Source organism: Jaculus jaculus, chromosome 1 (assembly GCF_020740685.1).
Source record: "Jaculus jaculus isolate mJacJac1 chromosome 1, mJacJac1.mat.Y.cur, whole genome shotgun sequence".
Lineage (NCBI taxonomy): Eukaryota > Metazoa > Chordata > Mammalia > Rodentia > Dipodidae > Jaculus > Jaculus jaculus.
Genome location: NC_059102.1, coordinates 164373205 through 164394229, shown reverse-complemented (window position 1 = coordinate 164394229; position 21025 = coordinate 164373205). Strand labels below are relative to the sequence as shown.

At 53.8% G+C, this 21025-nt stretch overlaps 2 protein-coding genes across 6 annotated transcripts in view; one reads left to right on the top strand and one right to left on the bottom strand.

Annotated features, from left to right (window-relative positions):
- The window catches only part of Macrod1 (mono-ADP ribosylhydrolase 1), a 181800-nt gene that overhangs the window by 37517 nt on the left and 123258 nt on the right, over positions 1-21025 (bottom strand). The window lies entirely within an intron of this gene.
- The window catches only part of Flrt1 (fibronectin leucine rich transmembrane protein 1), a 93123-nt gene continuing 78644 nt past the window's right edge, over positions 6547-21025 (top strand). For both annotated transcript variants that reach the window (XM_045153872.1, XM_045153868.1), the window contains exon 1: positions 6547-6675. The gene's annotated coding sequence lies outside the window, so the exon portion shown is untranslated. The remainder of the gene's footprint in view (positions 6676-21025) is intronic.

Sequence of the window (21025 nt, the reverse complement as noted above, 5' to 3'; positions counted from 1 at the left end):
ACGGATCTCTCACGCCATACAGCAGCCCCTGCCCCCACCTTTCCACCAGTCACACAGCCAGGAGTAGGCCTTCATCTCTGGCCTTATCTCTGTTGTCCCTGCCCTGCCCCTGCCCCTAAGCTGAGGACACCAGCACCATTCAGTCCTCATGACTGGCACACGCTGGTCCCTCCGAAACAGCGCACTATTGCCCTCTGAGACAAGACTCATCTCCTTGCTGAACTCGGATGTGTAACAGGTGAATGATAGCTCTGTGAAGGAAGACTTAAATCACTATAAAAAGCGTGTCCTTTGCTGGGAATGATGCGGGGAGGGAAGGAAGGGGAACCCTGGGTGCCTGGAAGACATGGGTGGGGGGAGGGAAATGATGTCACTCATAGGGAGTCTCCTCAGAGGAGGAGGGCTCCACCTGAGAATCTTGGGAACAGCAGCCTTAGACCTGCTCAGGCTGGGGAGTCAGGCTGCCATGGAAATGTTCCACTATGAAACAGGACCTGCCCCACAGCCCAGGCCTGGAATTTCCTCCCCATCCGCCCAGTATCCCCACGTCTGCACACACACCAAGACTCCACCCTGCACATTTTCCAGTAGCTGGATGAGGAATCTGGTTCCTTTGGAGTCCCTGGAATTGTCGACCCGGGTAGTTGCCACTTTTATGAGTCTGCTGGCCCTCGGGACAGCTTTGTGTTGCTGCTGTAAGGGCTCTTTCAGTCTATCCCTTCGTTTGTTCTTTCAGCGTCAGTGAAAGGTGCCCTCCCTCTGTGCTGGGTGGTGCAGCAGGTGTTGGGGATATGCAGTACCAAATCAGGTCTCCCAGCCAGGTAGAAAAGATAGGGCACTCCCAAGACACCCATCCCTCAGTGCAGATGCCCAGATCCTAAGTCACCATGCTGTCTGCTGCTGTTTTCCTGTGGTCTGGGAGGCAGACACACCTGTGACAGGACTGGCCATGTCCTGACTTCAGAGAGATGCTGAAAACTATGGTCGGGGGCTGGAGAGATGGCTTAACGGTTAAGGCATTTGCCTACAAAGCCAAAAGACCCAAAGGACCCGGCTTCATTTCCCCAGGATCCATGGAAGCCAGATGCACATGCATCTGGAGTTCGTTTACAGTGGCTGGATGCCCTGACATGCCCATTCTCCCTCTCTCTCTCTTTCAAATAATAATAAAAAACAACATATAAAATTGCTAGGAGTGGTGGTGCATGCCTTTAATTCCAGCACTCTGAAGGCAGAGGTAGGAGGATCGTCATGAGTTTGAGGCCACCCTGAGACTACACAGTGAATTCCAGGTCAGCCTGGGCCAGAGTGAGACCCTACCTTGAAAAAACAAAAACAAAAACAAAATATATAAAACTGGTTATACAAGTAAGGGACATTACAAAGTAAGCTTAGGGCCAGCAGTGAGAAACACAAAGGGGGCTGGGGAGATGGCTTGGTGGGTAAAGCACTTTCTGTGCAAGCACGAGGAGCTGGGTTTGGAGCCAGGGCCCCTTCCTCCCAGTTCCCAGCCTTAGTACTTGCTGGCCTTATTCCACCCAGCTCTGTCCCTTCTGCGGCACCCTCTCTGGAGCTGAGCTTCCAGGCTGGAGGCCTGGCTGCTACTCTGCCCTGGCTGCTACTCCTTGCCCCGGCCCTGCTTTCTGGGAGAAGCCATAGTCCTCTGTGTCACACCCACAGGAAGCCTTAATGCAGAATGGCAGAAGATGGAACACGGGAGAATTGGGACTTGGATCCAGGAAGCTGCTGATGAGGGCTGGTGTGCCAGCCAGGTGTCCCTGAAGCAGAATGCACAGCGAGCCCACACACAGGCTATGTGCTCATGAGTCATAGAAGTGTCCCAGAGTGTACCAGGGGTCAGCTGGATGCAAGGCTGGGGGCCAGGTGGGACTCTCTCGGGCCCAAGAGGCCCTGAGGACCTTGGAGGGCACTGAACTCCCCTCTGTGGTCTTTTGACTCTAGTCTCTACTTTTTTTTTTTTTTTTTTTGGCTGTTGTTTGTTATTTATTTATTTGAGAAAGAGGCAGATAGAGAGAGAGAGAGGGAATGGGTGCGCCAGGGCCTCCAGCCACTGCAACTGAACTCCAGATGTGTGCGCCCCCTTGTGCATCTGGCTAACGTGGGTCCTGGGGAATTGAACTTAGGTCCTTAGGCTTCATAGGTAAGTGCTTAACCACTAAGCCATCTATCCAGCCCTTGACTCTTGTCTTTAGGTGGGGCTTATTGGAGCATCCCCTGGAGATGATGTACAGTTGGGCTGGGGGAAGGGATGAACCCAAGGCTGTGCCCTACAAATATCTGTTGTCTGTGCCTTGGTGCAGGCCCTGTACCACTGTCTCGGGCTGGTGTCAGGCCTAGATGCTCAACCCAGAGCCTGGGAGTAGGGGAAGGTCCCTGACGGTACTCTACACCGACCAGCATGTGGCGGGGGGTGGGGGGGAGACTGTCCCTTGCATGGGTCTGGTTACTCCCTTCCCTTTTCCCTACCCTGAGCCCAGATGAGGCTCAAGTGAGAGGAAGAGGGGCTCAGCTTTGGTTGGCCACTTGTATGCAAAATATTTTCCTCTCTGGATCTCTCCAGACTGTCACACTAACCGCTTGTGATGGCCTCATTACCATAAGACACTGTTGGCACTGTTGGTGCATGGGGCTGGGGAGATACTCAGTTGGTGAAGTGTTTGCCTCCCAAGCATGAGGACCTGAGTTCCAGGCTCAGAATCCCCTGAAGCCAAGCATGGTGGCACATGCTTGTAATCCCAGCACTGGGGAGAGAGGCAGAGGCAGACAGGTTCCTAAGGACTCACTGGCTATCCGGTCTGGTCTACTTAGTGAGTTCCAGTTCAGTGACAGAACCTGTCTCAAAAAAGGTGGACTGCAGGCTGGAGAGATGGCTCAGCTGTTAAGGCACTTGCCTGCAAAGCCTAACAACCCAGATTTGATTCCCCAGTACCCATGTAAAGCCAGATGAACAAAGCTGTGCACGCATCTAGAGTTCCTTTGCAGTGGCTGGAGGCCCTAGCACACCTACCTTCTGTGTGTCTGCCTGCTTCTCTATATCTTTCTGCTTGCAAAATAAATACATTAAAAAATTTTAGCTGGGCGTGGTGGTGCACACCTTTAATCTTAGCACTTGGGAGGCAGAAGTCGGAGCATTGTCATGAGTTTAAGGCCACGCTGAGACTACAGAGTGAATTCCAGGTTAGCCTGGGCCAGAGCAACACCCTACTTCAAAAAAAAAACCCCAAATTAAAAAATATATATCTATGTATAAATATATAGATATATATATTTAAAAAAGGTGGATTTCATTCCTGAGGATATCTGAGGTTGTCCTCTGGCCTCCACATGCACATGTACCTGCACACACAAATCATGCACACACACACATACACGGATGCACAGACACAAAGAAGCTAGAAGTGCAGTGAGGCTCAGACAGAGCTGAGGGACACTGGGCAGTAAGCAATGAGATGGAGAACAGGAGCCGAAACCACATCCCTCTGAGAAGGTACGTGGTGGCCGGGTCGGAGCTGTGTTGTGGCTAGGCTGACCTTGTTGCCCACTGGGAGGGCCCACACCCAGCTGCTGGACATGGCGTGGGTTATTGCTGCTCTGGGAGCCAGGGAGCTACAGCTTGGCAAACTCAAGGTTGAAGTCACAAATCACTGCTGGGTGACTTGCACGTCCCTCCTGCTGAGAGCTTCCCACAGGGGTCTAGCTAGCTCTGTCCTTCTCTTTCACCACCGACCCATGTGATCACTAGGCTCCGGGCACACAGTGGCTCAGCAACGGTTTGTTGACTGACCAAGTGATCTTTCTCAATCCCAGCTGACTGTCGCACTGCACTGGAATTATCCTTCTTGCTAGGGCCCTGCTTCTCCAAGCATGAAGTTCGGGTTACCACTGGCTTGTGCAAAGCCCCGCACGCCAAACTTGGCTGTCATCAGCAGCATCTTCTTCTACCATGATCCCCCTAACTCTGTTCCCCAACTTCAGCCAAGAGTTCTTGCCAACCAGTGCTCAGACTCCCTGGGCAGCACTTATGAGAAGGCTGCAATGAGCTCCTGCAGCTGCCAGCCTCGAACCTTCTTCCTGACCCTCCAAGACCCAAGTCAACGGCCACTGCCCCTGGGAAGCTGCTCAGAGTCTGGTGTCACGTGGGAAAGCCTGTTGTAGCGAGCTCCTGCTTGGCTGTGACTGTGTGTGTACCCACCTGGCACCGCTGCTGATAAACCCAGCTTTGCCAGGGGCGAGGTCCAGCACAGCCTGGTTTGTTCACAGCCCCTGGTGCCCAGCACACAGTAGACCAATATTCCCTGAACTGTGTGTAGCCACCAGGCATGGCAGAGTTACAGTACCTCAGTTGGGAGGAACATCACATAGCTATTAAAGCCACAATTATGAAGGTGATATTTTGATATCTAAGTGCGGCATGTCAAGCTACATCCATACCATCCGCCCAGTACGGGGCCAAGTGGCTGCTTGGCGCCAGCCTTGTATGGGGCGACAGGAACTTGATGGGGCTCAGTTTAGAAGAGGAAGAAGACAGACACAGAGTTCCTGAGCCACATGCTAAGTGACACCATAGAGGAATGATGGAGCCCTGGGGCCCCGCACGTCCATCTGGGGGTCTGGAGAGGCAGAATGGAAACCGCAGCTCTGTGAAAATTATAGCCAGCTCTACATGGACAAACCTGGAAGGGAACGGATGACAGGAGGCTGTGGATGCCACAGGGTGGTGGCATTGTGGGTGATTTTTCCTTCCTTTATTGTTTGTATAATGCTGTTTGGGCAATAAATAAAAATTGGGAGGAAAAATAATAGCTGTTCAGTGAATTGAGCACACACCCAGAGAAGGAAGAAAAGGTGTGTGTGTGTGGGGGGGGGTGGATGAGAAGCCAGAAGGACAAAGACTGGGAGCAGGGGTGAGGGTAGGGGTCAGAGGTGGAAGTCTCAGGCAAGGTCCTACTCGGGCTCAGGCAAGAGGGTCAGGACAGCACAAGGGGTGGGAGATCCTAACCCAGGGGTGAAGGGGGAAACCCTGAGAAGGAGGTGGCCTGGGAGGCCTTGAAGGACAGCAAAACAGCGGTTGAACTGGGACCCTGTTAGGTTCTGACACAAACCTGGGGTTGGGACCTTGGGGGGTGTCAGAGGAGGTCTGCAGAGAGAGGCCCCAGAAAGACTGTGGGGAAGGCTTAAGAGTGGACTTGTGAGCCGTAGAAGCGCCGTGTGAAAGTTCTAAATAGAGTTAGGGATGCCCTCAGAGTGGCCCTCCAGGGGAAAGGAGCCCAGGAAGGGGCCACTGAGCTTTGTGACAAGGTGACAGGGTCTGTACAGGGCAGGTGAGGTTATGCAGAGGCCAGGGCTTGTTAAGTGTCCCTACAATAGTGCCTCGGTATTTTTCCCTGCTAAAAGAAGACTGTTTGGTCCACCTGGCCTCTGTTCCTCACAACTCTCAGAACTGCCACCTTCATGGGGACCAGCAGCCACCTTCCCCATTCAAGGTCTCCTGAACCTTCATGATCAACCTGGAGCCCAGAGGCTAATGCTCCCATTTTCAAATCAGGACACTGAGGCTTGGAGAGGTTACCTAACGTGAACAAGGTCACAGCTGAGGACAGGAGCGGAGGGGAGGGTTGGCACCTGTGACCCAACCTACTCGCCTAGGATGCTGGGTGGGGCTGTGTCCAAAGAGAGCTCAGGGGTTGAGAGCCCAAACAGGAGGGAAAGCTGAATATGCGTGTGTGCGTGCGTGTGTAATGTGTGTGTTTAGGGGTAGTCTGCAAGGGGCAGGGGTGCAAGGCAGGGAGGAAGGGGTTATCCTGACACACAGAGTAGGTGTAGGCGGTGGGCTCTGTTTGTGAATGAATGCATGGGTGGACGGATAGATGAATGAATGAATGAATGGATGAATGAGTAAGGCTAAGAGGAGGGGTGCAGGGGAAGGCGGTGCATAAGAATGAGCGAGAACCCCTTTCTCTCCCCAGCCTGACCTGCTGGAGGCAGGCTCTGGGAGCCTCCCTCCCTCCCTAGTCTCTAGGGGGGCCAGCTCCCCAATTCACCCTCCCTCTAGCCGTTTCAGCTGAAGGTAGGAGGAGGGAGACGCGGAGGCCGCTTCTCCCGGGCTGGGCCAGAGTCCCCGCGCGGCGGCGCAGCCTCCCGCGCCGGGTCCCGCCGGCCAGTGCGCAGCGCAGCGCGGCGCCCCCGCCCCCGCCGCCTCCTCCCTGCCCGCTGCCTCCCCTTTCCACACCCCCCCCCGCCCCGCTCCGCGCCTGCACGCACGGCCCCGCCGCCGCCACCGCCGCCGCCGCGAAGGGAGAGGCGGCCGCACAGCCTGCTTCCCCGCTCCCTGCTCGCCGCCGCCCGCGCGGGCATCGCCGCTGCCCTCGCCCCGCCGAGCGCACCCGCCCGGGCACACGCACTCCGCCGCCGGGCGCAACCCCGCGCACTCCTCCCGCGGCTCCTCCGGGCGCCCGAGCCGGGCAGATGCGCCGCCGCGCGCCCCCCGCCCCGGGCCCGCCACCGTGCTCCGCTGTGTGCCCGGGGGGTCCTCTCTCGGCACCCCCTGGGTGCCCTCGGGCTCCGGTTCCCGCCTGCTCCTTGGAATAACCCCTGAGGCTCCAGCCATCGCCGCAAAGTTTCCCGAGGAGACCCGCCTCCCTGGCCGCTGCGCAGGTAAGGCTGGCTGCGCCGGGCGGGGGCCGGGGCCGTGCGTCCGGGACGGGGCGCCAGGGCGCGCGGGGCGGGGGCCGCGGTGCACGGAGGCGCGACGGGATCGGGTTGCTTGGCTTTGCCCGGCGCGGCGCGGCAGGGGCCGTACAGCTTTTGGGATCCGGGGTGGGGGGGCCCACAGCCGAACGCTGGTGGCGCTGGCCTCGCCGCGGAGAGGTGTGGGGTTCGCGGCCGGCGGCTCCGCTTCCCCGAGCCCAGACTGGAAAGGGCGGGGGCTAGCTTGGAGTCCCAGCCTGAGCCCTGGCTGCGCCCTGGGGGAGGCAGCCCAACCCGTGGGGGGCGCCAGGCTGAGCAGGTCGGTCCCTGCTTCCTGCCCCGCACCCCAGAACCGGAGGGTGAGGGGCGCGCGGCCAGGGCAGCGGGCCGGCCCCGGCGCCGCGCTCCCGTCCCCACCAGCCGCGTGAGTCACGGTTCGAGCGAGGTTTTATTTTTAAAACGACTTCAAGGGGGGCAGAGGTAGCCTCCAACTTCCCTCCCTGCGCGCGTGGGGGACTGCCAGCCTGGTGCCGGAGGGGCTTAGGGCCGTGCACCTGGTGGCTGCCTAGGTGGAAGGAGGGATTCTGGGCTGGGGACGCAGCGCTGTGTCGTCCCCCCACCTCCACCCCAGAGCCCAGGACAAGACGGCAACAGACCGCGCGCGCGCCCCTCCTCGCGGGGACAGGAGGCCTAGGGGCGGAAGGCTGGGGAGCGATGTTGCCCAGCTGCAGGGAGCCGTGGTTGATCAGAGCTCTCCGAGGAGGAGAAAGTTGTGAAGCGGCGACATCAGGGAGCTGCCCCAGGCTTCCTGGGGCCCTGGGATGGCTTCAAGGCTCTCCCTGGTGTGTGGTTTAGAGAGGGAACACAGCTCAGCTGGGGTGTGCCAGGCCCCGGAGGCCCAAGTCAGAGCTCTGATGTGAATAAATAAAACCAAGGCAAGAGGACAGAGGTGAGGGGTGACTAGGTCCAGCCCTGAACCTTCCAAAGGGTGAGACCAGTCCTACCTTTGGCCCCTTCCCAGGTGGCTTAGGAGTTAGGAGAGGCGGGGGGTGGGGGGGTGGGGGAGGAAATCACAGAGTCTGACAGGAGCCAGGATGCTCAAAGGGATGTGGGCTGGGGCACCCCTCCCTGCCGTTGACTGGGGGAGGCTGCTGCTCACAGGGGCTCTAGGCTCAGGTTTCTGGAGTTGAAAGCCAACTGCGTTTTTTCCTGCCAGCCCCAGGAGGAGAGGCGCAAACATCACCTGTCAGCTGGTGCCTGCTGTGGGCGACTGCTTAGGGCTTCTTCAGAAGGTTTTAAATGGAAAGGGCCTGGGCTGCCAGGGCCAGTGCCTGAGAGGGGATGCTGCCCAAATGGGCTGGCATTGAGGGTCCCTGGGAGGTCTGAGGGGCGAGAGGAACGGAGGGGTTTTGACATCTGACTGGAGGGTCAGCCAGGGACCGACTGAGAGCAGGAGGGAAGGAAGACAGGGTCTGTGAATCAGAGAGAGAGAGAGAGAGAGAGAAGAGAGAGAGAGAGAGAGAGGGAGAGAAAGAGAGGGAGAGAGGGAGGGAGGGAGAGAGAGGGAGAGAAAGTAGGGGATAGAGGGCTAGGTATGTGAGTTCAAACCAGACAGGTCAGGCTCTGCAGCGCATGCCCTGACACGGCTGCAGATGGCCTTCACCCAGACCTGGTTCGTGTATCTACCAGGGTCCATGTAGCTATATTCTACCATGTGTTGAGTTGTAAGTTCCTCCCACTTGTCTGTGCCTCAGTTTCCCTTGGAAAATAGGCCTGATATACCCACTTCCTGGGCCTCAGCTGGGGGGGGGGTGTCTGCTTTGGAAAAAAATACTTGAATTTGCTACATATCCTTAATGGTACTTCTCCTGGGCTGAGGGATCTTTAAGGAGGGTACCTATAGATACCTTGAGAAGTTGGGGGATCAGCTTCTACCCACCTGCATGCTGGCCCTCAACATCCATGTCCCCTGTGTCCCTCTCACACCTCCTCTGAGTCCTCTTGTGGAAGCCCCTGGGAGATCGACCCAGCTTGTTTCTAAGGAGGTAGGGAGGGGTGTTGCCACCCCCACCATGTCACCTGCTGCCAAGGCTACAGAGTCAGGGCGTTGGCCCACAGACTCAGCTCCGTGCAGACTAAGACCTCGTGGCCCAGCCTGTGTCCCCTGCTATGTGGCCCAGGGCCTGCAGCCCTTCCTCTGGGAACCTGCTTACACAGGAGGGCATAGCTGTCATTTCATCTCATGAAGAGGGATGGGGGCCCTGACTCTGAGAATGGGCAGGCAGGGAGTTGCTAGCATACATAAGGTATATGAGATGGTCTGGACCTGCTCCCAAGTTAGAGAGAGTGGGACTGGAGCCCCAGGTGACCCTGATTTGGCAGGTACCTGTGGGAGTAGAGAGGCAGGTCTGAAGCCAGCTGACTGCCTACAGAGGCCCAGTACGGTAGCCATTGTTAAGAAGTGGATTATCTGGGCTGGAGAGATGTCTTAGCAGTTAAAGTGCTTGCCTGTGAAGCCTAAGGACCTGGGTTTGATTCCCCAGAACCCACATAAGCCAGATGCACAAGGTGACACGTATGTCTGGAGTTTGTTTGCAGTGGCTGGAGGCTCTGGCATGCCTATTTTCTATCGGCTTCTTTCTCGCTCTATGAAAGAAGGAAAGAAAGAAAGGAAGGCAGGAAGGAAGGAAGGAAGAAAGAAGGTGATCTGGTAAAGGGAGCAATGTCTCTGAGGCCAGCTGAGCACAGCCACCTCTGACAGTGGCAGGGCTGTAGGGAACTGGGCAGGCACAGGTTGATACCTGCTGGCCACCCCCTTTCTAGCTAGCTACAGTGTTCCAGAGTCAGGGCTGCAAAGTAGCTTGTCTGGGATTGTGCCAGGGAGCGTCCTGCTGGGCTGGTCCTTCTGTCTCTGTTCTGAAAATGATGTCAAACACCATGTCATTCCAATTCATTATGTTCCTGGGACACTGAGATGCAGGCCTAAGGTCGTAAGGACCCTGTGGTTCCTGGGGAAGATGTCTCTGCTGGGCCATCTGACCTTTAACACATGACAGGACTTCCCCTGGGCTTCAACTTCCTCATCTGTCAAGTGGAGCAATAGAAGGCCCCACTTCAGGGTGCCCACCGTGAGGTGACACAGGAAGGTTTCTAGCATAGTCCATACCTAGCCATATGGGGCCCCTGTTATCTCTACTCTGTTTCACTCTAGGCCTTGGCTTCCAGCTTCTTCAAGTCTTGGGAGTAGCGGCAGGGATGGCACGGTCCCCTGCTTTAGCCACTAATGCCCCCTGCTGGTAGGGCCCTTCTGCACCAGTTCCCAGCCCCAAGTGATGGTGGGAAGGTTCAAGAGGAGGAGTTTTCACTCAGGTCCTCATGGGTTGCAGTATATGAGGGATGTAGGCCTGGCTGAGGGTCCCAAGGCCGCCCTGGGGAGCGTGAGGGTGCCTTTGCTAGGCTGGATATCCCAGCAGGATGGGCTCCAGGGCTCTGAGAGGGTGGGGGTCATCCAGGCCTCTACGTGTATGTGTGTTGATGGCAGGGCAGCCCATCCCGCAAACAGGCTGTCTTGTCTTGTCAGGCCTGCTCTGGCTCTGCCCAGGGCCTGAGCAGCTGCATTCTGTCCTCTGCTGGAGGGCAGTCACCTCACCTGGCCGGGCGGGGGCAGGGACATGTTGGAGGGCTGCAGTGCCACTGCGGCACCTTCTACCCCTTCCGGCCTGGGTTCCCTGGCAGCAGCTGGAGCGCAGAGGGTCCCAGGCGGCCGTGTCTGTGCGGGCCTGTGTTTGCCTGGGCTCTGGGTGGATCCTGTTTACTGCTGCCTGCCTGAGGTCCCCAGAGCCCAGCAACTCCCAGGGGTCAGCAGCTCTGCAGATGATGTCAGGATTTGGGGAGCCTCCACTTGCTCTGTGGAAGAGGTTTTCTGGATTCACTCCAGCCCTGGGTCTGGGGCTCCCAAGGTAGGGCTTGTGTGTGCTGTCTTTCCATACCACAGAATTCCACAGAAGTCAGGCCAGTGCGTGTGGAGACAGAACCCAGAGGAGGCCCCATGACTGTGTGTGTGGGTCCAGGCTGGGGCAATCTTGGATCCCTATCTCTTTTCCTTTCTTTCTCTCTGTGTCTGTCTTCCTCTCTCTCTTTCATTCTCCCCCCTCCCCCCTCTGGTTTTTCAGTGTAGGGTCTCACTCTAGCCCAGGCTGACCTGGAATTCACTTGTGGCCTCAAACTCACTGAGTTCCTCCTACCTCTGCCTCCTGAGTGCTGGGATTAAAGGCATGTGCCACCATGCCTGCCCTCTTTTTTAAAAATTTAAAATATTTTATTTATTTTCAAGAAGATAATACACATATACACATACATATAGAGGGGGGGGGGAGGAAGGGAGGAAGGGAGGGAGGGAGGGAGGAAGTGAGCATGGGTACACCAGGGCCTCTAGTCACTGCATGAACTCCAGATGCATGTACCACTTTGTGCATCTGATTTACATGGGTACTGGGGAATCAAACCTGGGTCCTTAGGCTTTACAGGCAAATCCCCTGACAGCTGAGCCATCACTCCAGCCCGCCTTTCCCTTCCCTTCTTTTCTAGATCACTCACTCACTCACTCACTATGAGAATAGTGACTTGCCGTGGGCTCTGAGACAAAGGCACAGAGCAGAAGCAGTCCTGAAGCAAGCTGTGGTGGTGCACACCTGTGGTTTCAGCACGTGGAAGGCTAAGGCAGGAGGATTGCTCAATGTTCAAGGCCAGTGTGAGTTGCATTGTGAATTCTAAGTTATCTTGGGCTACACAGTGAGACTCTAACTTAAACAACAACAAGAAAGTATTTCTGGGGCACTGGAAACCAGAAATGGGGTCATACCCTAACCAGAGGTGCCCTGCCACCAGGCAGCCTCAGCTGGAGGAAGCTTCCTGGGAGGGCTTGTCCAAGGGATGAAGGAGAGGAGAACTGGTATCATAAAGAGAGGTAGGAATGAGGGCCTGGTCAGCAGAAGGAACAGAGCTGTGCATGGACAGACCTCTTGAAGTTTGGGGAACACAGGCTGGTGTGTGTGTGGCATACCTAAAGGCCAAAAAGGTGTCCACAGCGGGGCTGTTTGGAGCTGGTGTCTGCCTTCCTGTGTCTCTTTCTTTCAGGACCTCCAAGCTGGCCTACTCCTGGGCCTCCCTCCTCTGTTCTGAGAGCTGTGTATTCATCTGTACCATGAGGAGCTGCCCAGGATGTGTTGGGTTTGTTTGTGACAATGGTGGTGGCTGTGATGTGGAGCTAGGGCCATTCACGATGAAGGAGATTCCTTCAAGTCCTCCCCCACCCACACCATGAAGGTTCCCTGGATCTGGGAAGGGCTATTGAACTGAGAGGCAGGGCTGGAGTCCAGACCAAGGGAGAAGGGAGCAGAGGTCAGAGGCTCTAGATCCCAGCTGTGCAAGGCCCAGCTAACCACTAGGGGACACTGCCTACCACGCAGAGAACAGAACCTCGGCATCCAGAGGCTGGGCACAGGTGCAGCCAGCCTCCTCGAGAGGGCAGGCAGGGAGGGTGAGCTGCTTGAGCTGGGGTTCCCGGGGGGCCTGGCTAGAGAAGCAGCTCTATGGCAGTATTTTTTTTTTCACTCCCTTTTCCCTCCTTCTGCCTGAATTAATCATTGGCACCAGATTACAACAGATTTAGAAAACTGTAAAAAAAAAAAAATGAGAGAGAGAGAGAATGAGCGCGTGCAGGAGCAAGAGGAAGAGAGAAAAGAAAGGGGGATGGCTTTGGGAGACATGGCGTTTATCTACAGAAACAAAATTACTCTTGTGGAGGCTGTCTGCCCCCATGGCCTGTCCCTCCACTCCTCTCCACCATCTGGAGATGCCTGGGAAGTGCTGCTCAGGAAAAGGTTCTTAAAAATGCCACTGGGTGCTGGCACCAGGATGGACTCTTCTGGGGGCTGTATGCCAAGGGCTGACTGGTAGAGCTGTGGTGAGCTCAGGGTGTGTGTGGAGGGCACCTTGGGGGAGTGATAGGGAAGGCAAAGGCTTTTGGCCCTTGGTGAGGCTCAGTTTGAGGCAGGATGAATGAATGGCTGGACCAATGAGGGAACTGCCACCTTACACTACTGTGAGTGGCCGTCAGTAGAAGGTCCAGCCTGCCTGTTGTGAATTCAGAGGACGTCACTAGACTGACCTGTCCTAGGGTCCCAACAGGGTCCATGACACATGTGGGGATCTGTCTAGCAGCTGTCTGCTGGCTTTTCTGGAATGACCCTGACTTAAAATCCACTGCTGTGTGGTCAGATTGTAGCAAGCCTAATTTGGTTTAGGATGTGTGGCTGCCCATAGGGGTGGATGAGCATTCTTCCAGGGAGGGGTGCGGCAGGTTGCAGAGGATCATGGAAGCCTAGCTGAGCTCCTAAAGGTGCATGGTCGAAAGCACGGGGTTGGGTTCCTGGGCCTTGAGGTTACTGGGAGTTAGGTGGGGTTCCCTCTGTCCCTTGCTAGTCTCTCAAGGCAGCAGCCTGTGGTAGGCAGGGCCTGGAGCAAGTCACAGAGGAATTGGCTAGGTCTTAGTCCCAGAGCCAGGTCAGGAAGGCAAGACAGGCTCATACATCACACACGCACCCTCCTTTCCTCACCTGCCTTCCCTGAGCAGTCAAATGAGCCACCTCACCTCTACTTAAGGCAGCTGCTGCTCACTTACCAGTGCTGTGCGTCTTCTGTCTGTCTTGCTGTGTTCCTATGCCCTGGGCCCCTATCTGGCATAGGATGAGTGCAAAGGAATGAGGTGTCAGACAGGTACCCCTGAGATAGCCAAACCTTTGACCCCAGGGAGTGAGTGGGATACCAGTGAGCAGTGGGCAGGGCCACCTGCCTGGCAGCATCACTGTTGAGCAGAAGGGAGCTGCGGGGGTCTTGGGAGCCCTTCCTTTCCTCACTGAGGCTGTACCCCATAGATTTCTCGTCTGTCTCAAGAGAAAGACAGTGCACATTTCCCTTCCCTTCAGCCAGGGGTGGGGAGGAGTCTCCATGCCCCAGTTTCGCTGTTACTACTGGACAGGGGTTGGATCACAAGGTCTCCAAGGGCCTAACAGAACCACCCGTAGCTCTAAAACCAAACCCTGAGATTCACCCAAGCTTGGGTTAGTGAGGGGCTGGGTGACACCACACCCCATCTTTCAGAGCCTTCTGGCTTGACAATCTAGGCCAAGCTTGTCTTCTTCCCACTGAGAGAAGGAAAACTAAGGCACAAAGGGAAAGCAAGCTTTGCCAAGGGTCCACTGTCATGCAGCAAGGTGGCAATGTGGTGGTGCTGGATGCTAGAGTCCTGTGGTGGTTTGATTCAGCTGTCCCCCACAAACTTCTGTGTTCTGAATACTAGGTCCCCATCTGGTGTCAATTTGGCAATTGGAGCCTCCTGGAGATAGTGTTTGGCGCATTCTCCTGCTGCTGTTGTCCACCTAATGTTGGCCAGTAGGTGATATCCACCCTCTGCTCATGCCGTCATTTCCCCCTGCCATCATGGAGCTTCCCCTAGAGTCTGTAAGGCAAAATAAACCCTTTCCTCCCACAAGCTGCTCTTGGTTGGGTGTTTTCTGCCAGCAGTGTGCAGCTGACTGCAACAAGACCCGTGGACTTGGGTTACAATCCTGCCTCTGTTACCAAAAAGCTGTGTGCCCTGAACACCTCACTCCTTGTCTCTGTGCTGCAGACTCCGCATTTGTGTAGTGGGTCAATTGAGCCAATGTTTTTAGTGATTGCCTATGGGAAGGCGTGGTAGGACAGAAGTCCCTGTGGTCAGATGACATACTAGGACCCACCTGGACACAGTGCTTGGGACACTGACCACCCCCTTTAGACTCCAAGGAACTAGCCTCCTGCTTCTGAAGCACCCTGCCCTCCCTGGTGGGTGGACTTATCGCAATTTGCGGAGCTGTCTGGGCCTGGCCCCAGCACGTGGTGTGTGGCATGGATCTGGGACAGAGAAGACCCTAAAGTGCTGGATCAGGGCTGGAGGGATGGCTGAGTGGTTAAGGCACTTGCCTGCAAAGCAGAGGACCCAGGTTTAGTTTCCCAGGATGCACATAGACCAGAAGGTGGCGTGTGCATCTGGGGTTCCTTTGCAGTGACTGAAGGCTCCGGTGTGCCCATTTTCTCTCTCAAATAAATAAAGTGTAAAGTGCTGGGTAATGAATTGGCAGGTGTTGGTAAAGCCCTAGGGTAGACCGAGCCCCAGAGAGCTCAGGAAGTACTATGGTTGGGAGATGGGAGGCAGAGTGTGGTGCTCAGAGGTCACTTTGTGCCCAGGATGGCTCTTGAGGACAGGACCATGTGGGACTCCATTGTGACTACTTGTCCCTGACAGCTGCTATTCTTTTTTATTATTATTTTTGTTTTTTTTTTTGAGGTAGGGTTTCACTCCAGCTCAGGCTGACCTGGAACTCGTTATGTAGTCTCAGGGTGTCCTTGAACTCACAGTGATCCTCCTACGTCTGCCTCTTGAGTGCTGGGATTAAAGGCATGTACCACCTCACCTGGCATTTTTTCTTTCTTTTTGTTTTTTGAGGTAGGGTCTCATTCTAGCCCAGGGTGACCTGGAATCCACTATATAGTCTCAGGGTGGCCTTGAATTCACAGTGATCCTCCTACCTCTGCCTCCCAAGTGCTGGGATTAAAGGTGAGCACCATCACACTCGGCTGACAGCTGTTATTCTTTTTTTTTTTTTTTTAATTTTATTTATTTGTTTGAGAGCAACACACACAGGGGGAGAGGGAGAGAGAGAGAGAGACTGGGCGTGCCAGGGCCTCCAGCCACTGCAAACGAACTCCAGATGCATGCGCCCCTGTGAGTATCCGGCTAACATGGGTCTTGGGGAATCAAGCCTCGAACTGGGGTCCTTAGGCTTCATAGGCAAGTGCTTAACCGCTAAGCCATCTCTCCAGCCCTGACAGCTGTTATTCTTGAGTGCTTACTGTATGTACTGCATATCTCCCAAAACATAGCTAAGGGATCTATAAAGTACAGAAGCTTTGCAACAGTCTCATTTTACAGAGGTAAAAACCAAGGCTCAGGCAGAGAAAATGACTGAACCAAGGTCACCCAGCCAGCATGTGGCAGCTCACAGCAAATGTCCTTTCATTTTCATTTTTTATATATGTTTTTAAATATTTTATTTATTTATTTGACAGAGGGAGAGGGGGAGAGAGAGAGAATGGGGACGCCAGGGTCTCTAGTCACTGCAAATGAACCCCAGACGCATGCACCCCTTTGTGCATCTGGCTAACGTGGGTCCTGGGGAATCGAACTGCAATCTTTTGGCTTTGCAGGCAAATGCCTTAACCGTTAAGCCATCCTTCCAGCCCCCTATATTTTATATTTTATTGATTGATTTGAGAGAAGGAGGAAGATAGGTATCTACAGTCAGACAGACAGAGAATGGACACACAAGGGCCTCCAGCCACTGCAAACGAATTCCAGATACATGTGCCACCTTGTGCATCTGGCTTTATGTGGGTACTGGGAAACTGAACCTGGGTCCTTTGGCTTTGCCGGCAAACGCCTTAGCCGCTAAGCCATCTCTCCAGCCCAGAAAATGTTAGTATCCCTTCAATGAATGATGGGAGTCCTTGTCATCACAGTGGTGGCCACACCTACACTATGCTTACTACATGCCTGTGGTTGGTGGCTCCCCCAACCAGCCCCTGGAATATGCATTGTAACTGTCCTAATTTTATCCCTCAGTTTGTATTATGCTGATACAAACTGAGACAGAGTGGTGTAACAAATTGCCCAGGGTCACAAGGAGGCAAGGGAGCAATGGTCTTGTTTATTGAGATGTATTTGGTCTCTCTTTGGGTTCTTCATGAGTACAGATGGGAGACTGAGGCACAGAGACAGTAGGTAACTGGGTGAGTCACCTGTACCAAGATCTCTCATGCTTCCCTCTTTTATTTTTAATTTTATTTATTTATTTGAGAGAGAGAGAGGGAGGGAGGGAGAATAGGCACGCCAGGGCCTCCAGACACTGCACAGGAACTCCCGATGCGTGCGCTACCTTGTGCATCTGGCTTACATGGGGCCTGGGAAGCAGAACCTGGGTCTTTAGGCTTCACAGGCAAGTGCCTTAACCGCTTAGCCATCTCTCCAGCCCTCATGCCTCCCTCTTGACTGGCCTGCTCCTTTACCAGTGGGCCATCTGCCCAGGCTGCTGGGCCATCTCTTCTGGTGGCCAAGACTTATGTCAAATGTGCCCTACTATGTGCTGGCTATGGTGTGGCAGTGATATCATTTAACATCCTTGCAGCTTCACAGGAGAGAGGGAGGGGAGTGGCAGTGGAGCTGGTGAAGGGCATCATTTCCGGAGGCGATGACCTCGCAGAGGTGTGACAATGAGAGAAAAGTGGATCTAGTCTGGGTGGGGGGGAGAAGGCGGGTGGCACATGTGTTCTCTGCCAAACCTGCTGCCAGCCTGTGACGTCAGCACATGGCTCAGCTGGGCCTCACCACCGCTGGTGCCCTAGGGAGGAGCTGGGCAGCATGGGGCCCTGGGAGGGCGCTGGCAGCCTGCGGTCACGGAGCAATCTCCATTAGGGTGGTGAGCGAGTGGCTGCAGCTCCTGGAATCCTATTAAAAGCTTTTTCATTGTTCCCTGCGATACGCTCCGCTCCGCTGGGACCTGGGCATGTTGATAATTTATTTGTGGAAGAGAAAGGGGCGAAGAGCAAGGAGAGGGGGAAATGTCATTATTTACTCGGCCAGAACCAGTTGGACTGCGGGGCAGTTCGCCATCTCTACTCCGGCGGCTAGGTCTCTTTGGGATCCGGTTCTGGAGGTGGGGGAGCAAGACTCCACTGAGTTATAGTTAAGTGAGCATGGTGGGGGATGAGGCTGACCTGGATTTCACTATGTAGTCTCAGGGTGGCCTTGAACTCATGGTGATCCTCCTACCTCTGCCTCCCAAGTGCTGGGATTAAAGGTACCACCACGCCGGCATGAGCTCTTGTTCTGTTAGCAAAGCTCCTACCTCTGGCGTCCCACAGATGCCTACGCTCCTGAGCCAGTGTGTCCTGGTGCAGCCTCAGTTTTCCTTTCATCCCTAGCCCCTACTTGCATGGTAAGGAAGCCCCAGGATGGGGTCATCTCTTGCAGAACCTTCTAGTTTGGAACTGAGTTGTTAGGCCTGGGGTATAGCTCAGTGGTCAAGAGGTGGACTAGGCGAGGCTCTAGGTTCCATTCCCAGCACTGCAAAATCAAACAACACAAAACAAAGCAAAACAAACCCAGGTGCCATATCTGTTCTGTGGAGTATAGGCGTTGGTCCCACTCTGACAGCTGAGAACGCTGGGGGCCTTCCCAGGCTCACAGAGGGTACTGCACACAAAGGCAAGTTAGAGCCGACCCAAAGTGTCCCCTGTGCTAGTTATGACAGACGGAGCCAGCCCTGAGTGTGGAAGAGAGCTCCGGGAGGAGTCGCCGTCACATGCATTCACATCTTCCTGACTCTCAAACCACAGCATGGCATTAAGAAGGCTTACAGTGTAGATGTCCCGAACTCCTGCCCCTCTCCAACCTGTCAACATAACCACATGTTTTAAAAGTATCTAATTTGGGCTGGGGAGATGGCTTTGCGGCTTAGGTGTTTGCCTGCAAAGCCAAAGGATCCCGGTTTGATTCCCCAGGTCTCATGTAAGCCAGATGCACAAGGGGGCACATGCACCTGGAGTTCATTTGTAGTGGCTGGAGGCCCTGGTGCACCCACTCTCTCCCTCTCTCTCTTTCTCTCAAATAATAATAAAAAGAAGTGTCTAATTTAATTTAGTCACTGGTTCTAAGATCATCAGTAGCTCCTTAGTTCCTGAAAAATCAAGTCCAAAGCCTTTAGGTTTGGCCTTTCACCAGCCTGGCTTTGCTGGTTCTGTAGCCTCAATTCCTTCCTGTACCTACCCCCAGCATGCTGGATGACATGGCTGTCACCCCCCAGCTGTCAGCTGGGCTCTCCCCATGCATGGAAGACCACTCACTCCCCACTCTGGCCACATGCTGTCTCCTGCGAGCTTCCCTCCCTGACTAGTGAGGAACTAGATTTTGTGCCCCTCTAAGTGCTTGGCATGTCTCATATTCCATGACTAGTTTACAATGTACCACACCCGCTCACCGCATTGCTCCTCCTACCCCACCCCACCCCAAGGAGATGCTGCTTAATTGTGACATTGAATCTGACATCAATTCATTTAGCTAGGAGTGCTAATGAATTACTTGTTCTGAACAGCAGGTGGGTGGCATTAGTCCGTTCTATAGAATAGGATCTCTACACTTGGTGAGATTCAGACACCCAGCTAAGGTTGCCCAGCACTCTGACAGAGATGGGGACAAAGCCATATCCTCTTACCTCTGCCTCCCAGGTTCTGGGATTAGAGGTGTGTACCACCACAACTGGCTCCTATGTCATTAAAAAAAATTATTTATTGGAGACAGAAGGAGGGAGAGAAAGAGAGAGAGTGAGTAAGAATGGGTGTGCCAGGACCTCTAGCCACTGCAAACGAACTCCAGATGCATGTGCCACTATGTGCATTTGGCTTACGTGGGACCTGGAGAATCGAACCTGGGTCCTTTGGCTTGGCAGGCAAGCATCTTAATGGCTAAGCCATCTTTCCAGCCCTTTTAATTTTTTTAAATTTGTATTTTATTTACTTATTTGAGAGAGAGAATGGGCACACCAGCCACCACAAATGAACTCCAGACACATGTTCCACCTTGTGTATCTGGCTTATGTGGGAACTGGAGAATTGAACCTGGGTCCTTAGGCTTCACAGACAAGTGCCTTAAACACTAAGCCATCTATCTCTCCAGTCCCTAAAGTATTTTTTTTATTTTACTTTTTTTTTTGGCTTTTTGAGATAGGGTCTCACTGTGACTCAAGCTGACCTGGAATTCACTACGTAGTCTCAGGGCAGGGTGTCCTCGAACTTACTGTGATCCTCAAGTACTGGGATTAAAGGTGTGCACCACCATGCCAAGCTTTATTTTTTATTTTAGAGAGAGAGAGATACAGAGACAAAGGGAAAGAGAGAATTGGTGTGCCAGGGCCTCAGCCACTACAATTGAACTCCAGATGCTTGTACCACCTAGTGGGCATGTGTGACCTTGCACTTGCCTCACCTTGCCTCTGGGTGTATGGTTTACATGGGATCTGGAGAGTCAAACACAGGTCCTTAGGCTTTGCAGACAAGCGCCTTAATTGCCAAGCCCACTCTCCAGCCAACAATTTTTTTTTTTTTGAGGCAATCCCAGTGGACTGGCCTTTTTTTTTTTTTTTTTTTAATGAGAGAGAAAAAATTGGCATGCTAGGGCCTCCAGCCACTGTAATCAAACTACAGACACATGTGCCATCTTGTCCGCATGTGCGACCTTGTGCATGCGTCACCTTGTGCATCTGGCTTATGTGGGATCTGGTGAGTCAAACATGGGTCTTTAGGCTTCTCAGGAAAGCACCTTAACCACTAAGCTATCTCTCCAATCCCCTATATCTTTTTTTTTTTTTTTTTGGTTGTTCGAGGTAGGGTCTCACTCTAGCTCAGGCTGACCTGGAATTCACTATGTAGTTTCAGGGTAGCCTCGAACTCATGGTGATCCTCCTACCTCTGCCATCCTAGTGCTGCATTTTTTAAAAACCTATAAACATAGAACTGTAACCCTATTTAAAAAAAAAAAAAAACTACTTTATTTATCTGAAGGTAGAGAGATATAGAGACAGACAAAAAGAGTATGGGCACATCAGGGCTTCCAGCCACTGCAAACAAACTCCAGATGCATGCGCCACCTTATGCATCTGGCTTTATGTGAGTACTTGAGAATCAAACCTGGGTCATTAGGCTTTGCAGGTAAGTACCTTAACTACTGAACAATCTCTCCAGCCCCTTCTATACCTTTTTTTTTTTTTTTTTTTGGCTTTTCGAGGTAGGGTCTCACTCTAGCCCAGTCTGACCTGGAATTCACTCTGTTTTCTCAGGGTAGCCTTGAACTCATGGTGATCCTACTACCTCTGTCTCCCAAGTGCTGGGATTAAAGGCATGTGCCACCATGCCCAGCCCCTTCTATACCATTTTTAATATTTTTATTTATTTATTTGCAAGTACAGACAGAGAAGGAATGGCACGTCTTACCACTGCAAACGAACTCCAGATACATGTACCACTTTGTGCATCTGGCTTTATGTGAGCACTAGGGAATCAAACCCAGGACACCAGGCTTTACAAGGAAGTGCCTTTAACCACTGAGCAATTTCTCCAGCCCTCCTATACCATTTTTACCCCCAGCAGCCATAGGGCTGGTAAAGGT